This window comes from Pleurodeles waltl, chromosome 2_2 (genome assembly GCF_031143425.1).
Source record: "Pleurodeles waltl isolate 20211129_DDA chromosome 2_2, aPleWal1.hap1.20221129, whole genome shotgun sequence".
NCBI classification, from domain to species: Eukaryota; Metazoa; Chordata; class Amphibia; order Caudata; family Salamandridae; genus Pleurodeles; species Pleurodeles waltl.
The window spans coordinates 1,123,515,363-1,123,527,685 of record NC_090439.1 but is presented as its reverse complement, the minus strand read 5'-3'; the positions used below and the strand labels follow the sequence as shown (position 1 = coordinate 1,123,527,685).

General features: G+C 47.4%; 1 protein-coding gene across 1 annotated transcript in view; it reads left to right on the top strand.

Annotated features, from left to right (window-relative positions):
- NRBP2 (nuclear receptor binding protein 2) overlaps positions 1-12,323 on the top strand; it is a 236,567-nt gene that overhangs the window by 149,247 nt on the left and 74,997 nt on the right. The window lies entirely within an intron of this gene.

Genomic DNA, 12,323 nt, shown 5'->3' with positions numbered 1-12,323 from the left:
TTTCTAGCCACGAACTGTTAAACCAAGTTCCCTCTGAAATGTAGGAACCCAACCATATTTCGGCCTCTTCGGCCTTGCGGAAGCACAATAGTGCAAAGGTTGTTAACTTGGGATCCGCAGACCCCCAGTGGGTCCACAAAACCTACTCAGGGTGTTCATGACGGGTTACATTAGCAGATTAATGAAGTATATAAAGAGAAAAAGCAACATTTAAAACTGCATTTTTAAAATGCCCTGTAAGTGTAAAGGAATCTTAAATTTGAAGGTTAAAATTAAGTTGGTCCCTTGGCTTTATTCACGAGAGCAAGTACAACACGCAGAATCTAGTATAGATGATTGGTGGCCTCAATTAAAACACCATGTGCGACGACAAAAAGAGAGCATTCTTCAGGAGCCAAAACGGCAAAGTGATGTGCTGCAGTCTACCATATCGATTCGTCTTTTAGAAATAAAATCACATCTTGAAAGCCTTCAACCTGCCCATTAAAATAAAATGTTGACTTTTGTACCATTTTTGTTTGTAAATTGAATGCAGTATTTCATAATCCATGTATTTGATGTGTACTTGATTCTCTATTTTTTGTGTTTTGGTTTGCGATACGAATCATAGAAATTGCAAAGGCCGGGGTCCTCGGCTTCCAGTACCGATTAAGGAGAGTCCACAGAAGGCAAAAGGTTAAAAAACTGTTTTACTGTTGCATCCCATCTGAGATGCAAACAAGACAGTGTCTTTGCTTTGTTAGTTGAAGGGCATGGGCTGCTATCCCCCCACCAGCCTGAACTCAACCCGCAGGGTCTTTACCAAAGCCGCGTGGGCAATTGGGGCACATATACATCTATCTGGGAGGCTGTTCGGCCAGCCCTCGATCCTTCAGGAGGCCAGGTATTCCCTTCTATAGGTGATAGCCCTGCTGTCTGATTTAGGGTACTCCATACCCAAAGTCAAAACCTTGATAGTTCCCACTCCACAGGGAGTGGAGAAGTGTGGCACAATGGTTAGAGCGGCAGACCCTGATGCAGAGATCTGGCCCCGGACCAGTGTTCAATTCCCACCTCGGCTGGTCTTTGGCTCAATTCCCTTGGACCAGACAATTCTCGCCTTGGTGCCTAATCTAATTAATGGGTCCCACTCTGTAACTCTGGGCAATAGCTTGCTTAATCTCCACAACGGCCCTGACAGCGCTTGGATGCCTGGTTTCACCCTGGGGCTGTCCAGGAGTGGGCGCCTCACAGGGAAAAGCCAGGAGGGGTTCCACAGCGGTATGCGTACAGCACCTTGAGACCCTAACGGGTGAGTAGTGTGCTATACAAGTACGAAGTTTACAGTTTACAGCTTTTGTTTAGGCTATGCCTAAGAGATGATCTTGGCTTCCTGAGAGATGATCTTGACTCTACTAGTGACCAGTGTCTCTCGGATGGAGTAGGCACCTTTCATCCTACAGCCCCCTTGAGCTAGAAGCTCCATTGATGACCATCATGGACTATCCCTAGGGAAGATGGTGATTCTTCGGGTGGCCAGATCAACGTCCTAGAAGCCGTTATGTGAGTCAATGAGCCATGATTCTATCATCGGGCAATTTTTTAGCCTGTTCTGATATTCGTGTGGAGTAATGTAGGTCACTTGTGGTCCTTAAGTCCTCTTTTGCAAAGAATCTTATCTATGATATATAAACTGCAAGACTTTTTTGCCTGTTAGTGTGTTTATTTGGACAGAAGCTGCATAACCATAAAACAATACAAAGAGAAACTACCATAAAATAATACGAAGAAAAAATACCATAAAATAATTTAAAAAGAATGCATCTCTGCTTTGTTTATTTATCAATTCATGTAAAAATGAATTGGTCTTCAGCTCTGCTCTGTATATTGCGTTCAGTACAATGTGCTGTATGCAATAATGCAAAAATGAGATCTTTTTGGATCAGCTTGTCATGATTTTCATTACAAAGAGAAAAAAAACAGCCAGCACCAGAACAGGGAGCGTGCCCAGCGTTATTTCAATGTGTTTATATTAATACTCATATTCACAGCGAAAAAGTGTGTCACGACCGAATGAAAAATAAACACAAGTCCAGTAATTTATCACAGGTGTTGGAACTGTTATATTGTCACTCAAGGTGGTCCCATTGTTTTAAATTGGGATTCAAGGATAGGAGGAGAATAAATATTCTTAAATGCACAGCCAGTAATTTTCACATCCCCTCCCTCTTCCTGTTGTACAGAAGCACCAGGTTCTGGTCCTGAGGAGGGCCCTTAAACTACAGGGAGTCGAAACGTGTCAACACCCTTGTTCAAGGTGCAGAGAAAAGCAAACTTCAACAAGGGCTCACACTAGATGTTAAAGTCTACAAACTATACCTTTGAGAATCTTTATCCTTCCGCCTAACCTTCACCCTTGGATCCTAGTATAAAACCATGGGAAAGCCTTGAGTGATAATATAAACATTTCCTGCACCCATGAGAAATTACTGAACTGGTGTTTGTATTGCATTCTGGTAATACATGATCTTTTGCTGTGAATATGAGTGTTAATATAAATGCGTTGCAGTAACACTGAGCACAACCTCTGCGCTGGTTTCTTTGTATAATCAAAATGATGACAAGTTGATGTGCAAATATTTAATTTTTTTTATGTTATTGGATACAAGATATAGGGGGTCATTACGACCCTGGCGGCCGGCGGTAAGCTGGCGGTAACACCGCCAACAGGCTGGCGGTGTTCCGCCAGCTATTATGACCGTGGCGCAATAGCCACGGCCATACCGCCGGCCCCTCCAACATACCGCCAGGCGTCATAATCCCCAGGGCAGCGGTGCAAGTACTGCTGCCCTGGGGATTATGAGTCCCCGACCGCCAGCCTGTCTGTGGCGGTAAACACCGCCATGGAAAGGCTGGCGGTAAGGGGACTTGGGGTGCCCCTGGGGGCCCCTGCACTGCCCATGCACTTGGCATGGGCAGTCGAGGACCCCCAGGCATAGCCCCGTCGCGCATTTCACTGCCCGAATTTCGGGCAGTGAAATGCGCGACAGGTGCTACTGCACCCGCTGCACATCAGCATTGCCGCCGGCTCTATTACGAGCCAGCAGCAATGTTGATGTGACTTTTCCGCTGGCCCAGCGGAAAAGTCACAATAGGGAGCCAGGAATACCGCCGGCAATGGCGGTATTCTGGTTTCCGCAGCCTCTGCGGTGTTTTTGAAAGACCGCCGAGGTTGTAATGAGGCCCATAGTGTTGAACGCTCATGCAACAATATACGGAACCATGCGGAGGAAAGTTGAACATTATGTATGATACGAGATGATACAAAGAGATCAATTCATTTTTACCTGAATTGTTCTTTAAAACATGACCATGGAGGCATTCTTATTGTATTATGTCCTAGGATTCATCCCTTTTTGGCTTTATAGGGACCCAGCCCCATGCGCATTACGCAGTTCTACCGTAAGTGCTCTTCAGCTGACTGTAGTCCAATACACAGTGACCTCACTAGTGTGGATGGGCGTATTTATTCGAGGTGAAGAACATTGAGGTGGGTTGTGAGTGATGCCTCAAAGGCTGCCCATGCAGTTAGTATAGCACAGACTATGCAAATATGTATTTAGGCAAGATCGTGCTACTGTGCAGGCGACACCTGGGGGTTCTGAGCCACTATGTTTAATTTCAAGCAAGATCCCCTATGCCTTGAACACAAACTTTAACTTAGCAGGAGAGGGATTTGCGTGTATCTCTGCTGGTTCCTGTGGGTAGGGAAAGACTAGCTGGGTGAAGCAGAGGGTTGTCTAGGTGTGATGAGGAGATGAGGATTTCTGCAGTATTGCTTTGTGATGCACCAGGGTATCCGGTAAGGTTGGACATGAGGTGAGGTGCAGAGAGGTGGTGTACCAATTGTCCTTGCAGGCCAGGGGAAGAGGGTTATTTTGGGCCCTGGATTTTGCAGATAGTCGCCCAGCTCGATAATGATAGGGGGAGATGGGTCAGTGTCCTGGGAAACTGGGGGGAATTTGCCCTACAAAATGTATATCTTTGCCCAGGTTTGAGCTCTGCGCGAGTCCTACCAAGAGGCTGTTGCAGTTTTCTCACTTTGTCACTTCCAGACTCATGGATCAGTCATGGTTTGGTTGTCTGGGTGGAGAGGTGATGGTGGATCTCTCAGATGGCCCTGGCATTGGTGGTTGTACTGAAGATGGAGAATTCTAGGTGCTTGAACAGCACCCCGGGTTCCTCGCTTTGAGAGACTGTCTTCGGTGGTCAAGGGACCCGGGCGGAATAGAACAGGGTGGATGGGACGGAAGGCTGAGGAAGAGAGTGACTTCTGTTTTTCGAGTTCATTATAAGTGATCGGAGAGCCATCCAGAGTCTGATGGCTGACGGGCAGTCCGGCATTCGAGGTTGGATGTGGAAGGTAGTGATGGGAACCTGACATTGGGGATAAGGATATTGCTTCTTCATCTTCCTAATCTTGTCAAGCCTGTGGCCTCTGGAGACATTACACCACTCACATGGAAGGCTGCATTCCTCTGTGTGGTGATCTCGGCGTAGATGATCCGCGAGATGCCGTCTTTTTCTAATGAACTGTACAAAGCATTTCATGGGAATTGTGTACTTCTCAGAACCCAGCTATACGTTGTACCAAAGGGTCCCTTGAGCATTCACCTGAGCTGGAAACTCTTCATTATCACATTGTTTCCAAATTCTCCTGTGGATGCAGAAAGGCCCTGGGTGTTTGGAGCTGTCGCTCCCCCCAGGTTTGACAAAGGGCTTCCGGTCTCAGATGTTCATTGTTATATGCAGTAGCAATACCCAGCCAAACTCGGTCGGAGAGTATCTCTGGTGTCCTGTAGCCAAGGCCGATGCAGAATCATTCATTTTATTATTCATGTTCCTCTTGGTAGAGTCTACACAGAGCAGCCACTTGGGTGACACTGCATGACTTCAGCAAGCACTCGGGGACATCTTAGGAATTTTGAGGGCCCTGGGCCAAAAATAATTTGTGGCCACCTACTTTGAACAACTTTGATTTTTTTTTTAAATCAATTTTCAGCTATTTCAGGCCCTCAGAGACTTTGGTAGTATCATTGACAACCCTCTTTCCCGGCCATCGTGCATCTGAGCCTAACCCTGAAGCAAACAGCCACTCCCTGGTGGCTTATGCCTGAGAAGCAGAAAGACTAGTGGCTGAAGAAGCCCACTGCATGTGGAGTAGTGGACTGGTGTCTCACCTATCAAGCTTGTGCCTACTAAGGTTGCTTTTTTAGGTATTTCCTACTAGACAGAACAAGCTGCCTGGTTGCAAAAGACCTACTGTATGTATGTATGTATGTCTGTATATATTACCGCAATATCGTGAACCCAGCCAAAAGGCAGTGGAGCGCTGTACATGGTCAAAGCCAAGCATAAAATCAATGAGTTAGAGGATAGAAAACTGGGTTGTGGATGCCTAATGCACTGTGATATAGCGCTGAATCCTCTAGAGAGTAAATTAGGAGCTTGCAAGCATTTTCTATGCAGGAGGCACATCCTTATTCCTTTTAAATTCTGTTCAGAGCATACCGTGTGAAAAATACTTGAAAAATGAACTGTGGCGTTTCGAAAGATTGAAAACATTTAATTCATTATACAGCTTTAAGATAGCATAGGATATGTGTTTGCTTTTCCTCCAATATTTTCTTACTTCGTTTAAACAATACTTTACAAACAAACACTGACAAAGCCAACAAGTCGACACTTTCATTATAAAGCAGAGACCTGTTGTCACTGCCAATGCTTGGTTTATTTTCTACAGTACAGTCCCTGCTCTGTGGGAAACTGGGACTCGGAGTTGTCGCTCTACAGTGAGTATCCTCTGTACATAAGTGGTAGTGTCTGCGATACTAGGGGTAGGAGAGCTCTGCAGTGAGTATCCTTGTCTGTACAATGACTGTAGCCTCTGTGATACTAGGGGTAGGAGAGCTCTGCAGTGAGTATCCTTGTCTGTGCAATCACTGTAGCTTCTGCAATACCAGGGTCAGGACATCTCTGCTGTGCGTATCCTTCTCTTGTCATTGCTGGTACCGTTTGTGATACTAGGGGTAGGAGAGCTGTACAGTGAGTATCCTTGTCTATACAGTGACTAGTGTCTGCGATACTAGGGGTAGGAGAGCTGTACAGTGAGTATCCTTGTCTATACAGTGACTAGTGTCTGCGATACTAGGGGTAGGAGAGCTCTACAGTGAGTATCCTTGTCTGTGCAATCACTGTAGCTTCTGTAATATGAGGGTCAGGATATCTCTGCTGTGAGTATCTTTGTCTGTACAACAGCGGTAGCATCTATGATATTAGGGGTAGGAGAGCTCTGCTGTGAGTATCCTTGTCTGTACAGCGACTGTAGCGTCTGTAATACTAGGGGTAGGAGAGCTTTGCAGTGAGTATCCTTGTCTGTACATTGGTGGTGGTGTCTGCGATACTAGGGGTAGGAGAGCTCTACAGTGAGTGTCTTTTTCTGTACAGTGACAGTAGCGTCTGTGATACTAGGGGTAGGAGAGCTGTACAGTGAGTATCTTTGTCTGTACATTGGTGGTGGTGTCTGCGATACTAGGGGTAGGAGAGCTCTGCTGTGAGTATCCTTGTCTGTACATTGGTGGTAACCTCTGTGATACTAGGGGTAGGAGAGCTCTACAGTGAGTATCCTTGTCTGTACAATGACGGTAGCATTTGTGATACTAGGGGTAGGAGAGTTCTACGGTGAGTATCCTTGTCTGTACATTGGTGGTGGTGTCTGCAATACTAGGGGTAGGAGAGCTGTACAGTGAGCATCCTTGTCTGTGCAATCACTGTAGCTTCTGCAATACCAGGGTCAGGACATCTCTGCTGTGAGTATCCTCTGTACATTGGTGGTAGTGTCTGCGATACTAGGGGTAGGAAAGCTTTGCAGTGAATATCCTTGTCTGTACAGCGACGGTAGCGTCTGTGACACTAGGGGTAGGAGAGCTCTGCTGTGAGTATCCTTGTCTGCACATTGGTGGTAACCTCTGTGATACTAGGGGTAGGAGAGCTCTGCTGTGAGTATCTTTTTCTGTACAGCGACTGTAGTGTCTGTGATACTAGGGGTAGGAGAGCTGTACAGTGAGTATCCTTGTCTGCACATTGGTGGTGGTGTCTGCAATACTAGGGGTAGGAGAGCTCTACAGTGAGTATCTTTTTCTGTACAGTGACGGTAGTGTCTGTGATACTAGGGGTAGGAGAGCTCTACAGTGAGTATCCTTGTCTGTACATTGGTGGTGGTGTCTGCGATACTAGGGGTAGGAGAGCTCTACAGTGAGTATCCTTGTCTGTACAGCAACGGTAGTGTCTGTGATACTAGGGGTAGGAGAGCTGTACAGTGAGTATCCTTGTCTGCACATTGGTGGTGGTGTCTGCAATACTAGGGGTAGGAGAGCTCTACAGTGAGTATCTTTGTCTGTACATTGGTGGTAGCCTCTATGATACTAGGGGTAGGAGAGCTCTGCTGCGAGTATCCTTGTCTGTACAATGATGGTAGCGTCTGTGATACTAGGGGTAGGAGAGCTCTGCAGTGAGTATCCTTGTCTATACAATGACTAGTGTCTGCGATACTAGGGGTAGAAGAGCTCTGCAGTGAGTATCCTTGTCTGCACATTAGTGGTGGTGTCTGCGACACTAGGGGTAGGAGAGCTCTGCTGCGAGTATCCTTGTCTGTACAATGGTAGTAGCGTCTGTGATACTAGGGGTAGGAGAGCTCTGCAGTGAGTATCCTTGTCTATACAATGACTAGTGTCTGCGATACTAGGGGTAGAAGAGCTCTGCAGTGAGTATCCTTGTCTGTACATTGGTGGTGGTGTCTGCAATACTAGGGGTAGGAGAGCTCTACAGTGAGTATCTTTGTCTGTACATTGGTGGTAGCCTCTATGATACTAGGGGTAGGAGAGCTCTGCTGCGAGTATCCTTGTCTGTACAATGGTGGTAGTGTCTGCGATGCTAGGGGTAGGAGAGCTCTGCAGTGAGCATCCTTGTCTGTGCAATCACTGTAGCTTCTGCAATACCAGGGTCAGGACATCTCTGCTGTGAGTATCCTCTGTACATTGGTGGTAGTGTCTGCGATACTAGGGGTAGGAGAGCTTTGCAGTGAATATCCTTGTCTGTACAGCGACGGTAGCGTCTGTGATACTAGGGGTAGGAGAGCTCTGCTGTGAGTATCCTTGTCTGCACATTGGTGGTAACCTCTGTGATACTAGGGGTAGGAGAGCTTTGCTGTGAGTATCTTTTTCTGTACAGCGACTGTAGTGTCTGTGATACTAGGGGTAGGAGAGCTGTACAGTGAGTATCCTTGTCTGTACATTGGTGGTGGTGTCTGCAATACTAGGGGTAGGAGAGCTCTACAGTGAGTATCTTTTTCTGTACAGTGACGGTAGCGTCTGTGATACTAGGGGTAGGAGAGCTGTACAGTGAGTATCCTTGTCTGCACATTGGTGGTGGTGTCTGCGATACTAGGGGTAGGAGAGCTCTACAGTGAGTATCCTTGTTTGTACAGCAACGGTAGTGTCTGTGATACTAGGGGTAGGAGAGCTGTACAGTGAGTATCCTTGTCTGCACATTGGTGGTGGTGTCTGCGATACTAGGGGTAGGAGAGCTCTACAGTGAGTATCCTTGTCTGTACAGCAACGGTAGTGTCTGTGATACTAGGGGTAGGAGAGCTGTACAGTGAGTATCCTTGTCTGCACATTGGTGGTGGTGTCTGCAATACTAGGGGTAGGAGAGCTCTACAGTGAGTATCTTTGTCTGTACATTGGTGGTAGCCTCTATGATACTAGGGGTAGGAGAGCTCTGCTGCGAGTATCCTTGTCTGTACAATGATGGTAGCGTCTGTGATACTAGGGGTAGGAGAGCTCTGCAGTGAGTATCCTTGTCTATACAATGACTAGTGTCTGCGATACTAGGGGTAGAAGAGCTCTGCAGTGAGTATCCTTGTCTGCACATTAGTGGTGGTGTCTGCGACACTAGGGGTAGGAGAGCTCTGCTGCGAGTATCCTTGTCTGTACAATGGTGGTAGCGTCTGTGATACTAGGGGTAGGAGAGCTCTGCAGTGAGTATCCTTGTCTATACAATGACTAGTGTCTGCGATACTAGGGGTAGAAGAGCTCTGCAGTGAGTATCCTTGTCTGTACATTGGTGGTGGTGTCTGCAATACTAGGGGTAGGAGAGCTCTACAGTGAGTATCTTTGTCTGTACATTGGTGGTAGCCTCTATGATACTAGGGGTAGGAGAGCTCTGCTGCGAGTATCCTTGTCTGTACAATGGTGGTAGTGTCTGCGATGCTAGGGGTAGGAGAGCTCTGCAGTGAGCATCCTTGTCTGTGCAATCACTGTAGCTTCTGCAATACCAGGGTCAGGACATCTCTGCTGTGAGTATCCTCTGTACATTGGTGGTAGTGTCTGCGATACTAGGGGTAGGAGAGCTTTGCAGTGAATATCCTTGTCTGTACAGCGACGGTAGCGTCTGTGATACTAGGGGTAGGAGAGCTCTGCTGTGAGTATCCTTGTCTGCACATTGGTGGTAACCTCTGTGATACTAGGGGTAGGAGAGCTTTGCTGTGAGTATCTTTTTCTGTACAGCGACTGTAGTGTCTGTGATACTAGGGGTAGGAGAGCTGTACAGTGAGTATCCTTGTCTGTACATTGGTGGTGGTGTCTGCAATACTAGGGGTAGGAGAGCTCTACAGTGAGTATCTTTTTCTGTACAGTGACGGTAGCGTCTGTGATACTAGGGGTAGGAGAGCTCTACAGTGAGTATCCTTGTCTGTACATTGGTGGTGATGTCTGCGATACTAGGGGTAGGAGAGCTCTACAGTGAGTATCCTTGTTTGTACAGCAACGGTAGTGTCTGTGATACTAGGGGTAGGAGAGCTGTACAGTGAGTATCCTTGTCTGCACATTGTTGGTGGTGTCTGCAATACTAGGGGTAGGAGAGCTCTACAGTGAGTATCTTTGTCTGTACATTGGTGGTAGCCTCTATGATACTAGGGGTAGGAGAGCTCTGCTGCGAGTATCCTTGTCTGTACAATGGTGGTAGCGTCTGTGATACTAGGGGTAGGAGAGCTCTGCAGTGAGTATCCTTGTCTATACAATGACTAGTGTCTGCGATACTAGGGGTAGAAGAGCTCTGCAGTGAGTATCCTTGTCTGCACATTAGTGGTGGTGTCTGCGACACTAGGGGTAGCATAGTGCTGCTGCGAGTATCCTTGTCTGTACATTGGTGGTAACCTCTGTGATACTAGGGGTAGGAGAGCTCTGCAGTGAGTATCCTTGTCTGTACAATGACGGTAGCCTCTGTGATACTAGGGGTAGGAGAGCTCTACGGTGAGTATCCTTGTCTGTGCAATCACTGTAGCTTCTGCAATACCAGGGTCAGGACATCTCTGCTGTGAGTATCCTCTGCACATTGGTGGTAGTGTCTGCGATACTAGGGGTAGGAGAGCTCTGCAGTGAATATCCTTGTCTGTACAGCGACTGTAGCATCTGTGATACTAGGGGTAGGAGAGCTCTGCAGTGAGTATCCTTGTCTGTACATTGGTGGTGGTGTCTGCGATACTAGGGGTAGGAGAGCTCTACAGTGAGTATCCTTGTCTGTACATTGGTGGTAGCCTCTGTGATACTAGGGGTAGGAGAGCTCTGCTGTGAGTATCCTGGTCTATTCGCTGGCGGTAGTGTCTGCGACACTAGGGGTAGCATAGTGCTGCTGTGAGTATCCTTGTCTGTACATTGGTGGTAACCTCTGTGATACTAGGGGTAGGAGAGCTGTACAGTGAGTATCTTTGTCTGTACATTGGTGGTGGTGTCTGCGATACTAGGGGTAGGAGAGCTCTACAGTGAGTATCCTTGTCTGTACAGTGACGGTAGTGTCTGTGATACTGGGGGTAGGAGAGCTCTGTAGTGATTATCCTCGTCTGTACAGCGACGGTAGTGTCTGTGATACTAGGGGTAGGAGAGCTCTGCAGTGAGTATCCTTGTCTGTACATTGGTGGTAGCCTCTGCGATACTAGGGGTAGGAGAGCTCTACAGTGAGTATCCTTGTCTGTACATTGGTGGTAGCCTCTGTGATACTAGGGGTAGGAGAGCTCTGCTGTGAGTATCCTTGTCTATTCGCTGGCGGTAGTGTCTGCGCCACTAGGGGTGGGTAGCATAGTGCTGCTGTGAGTATCCTTGTCTGTACATTGGTGGTAACCTCTGTCATACTAGGGGTAGGAAAGCTGTACAGTGAGTATCTTTGTCTGTACATTGGTGGTAGCTTCTGCAATACTAAGGGTAGGAGAGCTGTACAGTGAGTATCCTTGTCTGTACAATGACTGTAGCATCTGTGATACTAGGGGTAGGAGAGCTCTACAGTGAGTATCCTTGTCTGTGCAATCACTGTAGCTTCTGCAATACCAGGGTCAGGACATCTCTGCTGTGAGTATCCTCTGCACATTGGTGGTAGTGTCTGCGATACTAGGGGTAGGAGAGCTCTGCAGTGAATATCCTTGTCTGTACAGCGACTGTAGCGTCTGTGATACTAGGGGTAGGAGAGCTCTGCAGTGAGTATCCTTGTCTGTACATTGGTGGTGGTGTCTGCGATACTAGGGGTAGGAGAGCTCTACAGTGAGTATCTTTGTCTGTACATTGGTGGTAGCCTCTGTGATACTAGGGGTAGGAGAGCTCTGCTGTGAGTATCCCGGTCTATTCGCTGGCGGTAGTGTCTGCGACACTAGGGGTAGCATAGTGCTGCTGTGAGTATCCTTGTCTGTACATTGGTGGTAACCTCTGTGATACTAGGGGTAGGAGAGCTGTACAGTGAGTATCTTTGTCTGTACATTGGTGGTGGTGTCTGCGATACTAGGGGTAGGAGAGCTCTACAGTGAGTATCCTTGTCTGTGCAATCACTGTAGCTTCTGCAATACCAGGGTCAGGACATCTCTGCTGTGAGTATCTTCTGTACATTGGTGGTAGTGTCGGCGATACTAGGGGTAGGAGAGCTCTACAGTGAGTATCCTTTTCTGTACAGTGACGGTAGTGTCTGTGATACTAGGGGTAGGAGAGCTCTGCAGTGAGTGTCCTTGTCTGTACATTGGTGGTAGCCTCTGCGATACTATGGGTAGGAGAGCTCTACAGTGAGTATCCTTGTCTGTACATTGATGGCAGCCTCTGTGATACTAGGGGTAGGAGAGCTCTGCTGTGAGTATCCTTGTCTATTCGCTGGCGGTAGTGTCTGCGCCACTAGGGGTGGGTAGCATAGTGCTGCTGTGAGTATCCTTGTCTGTACATTGGTGGTAACCTCTGTCATACTAGGGGTAGGAA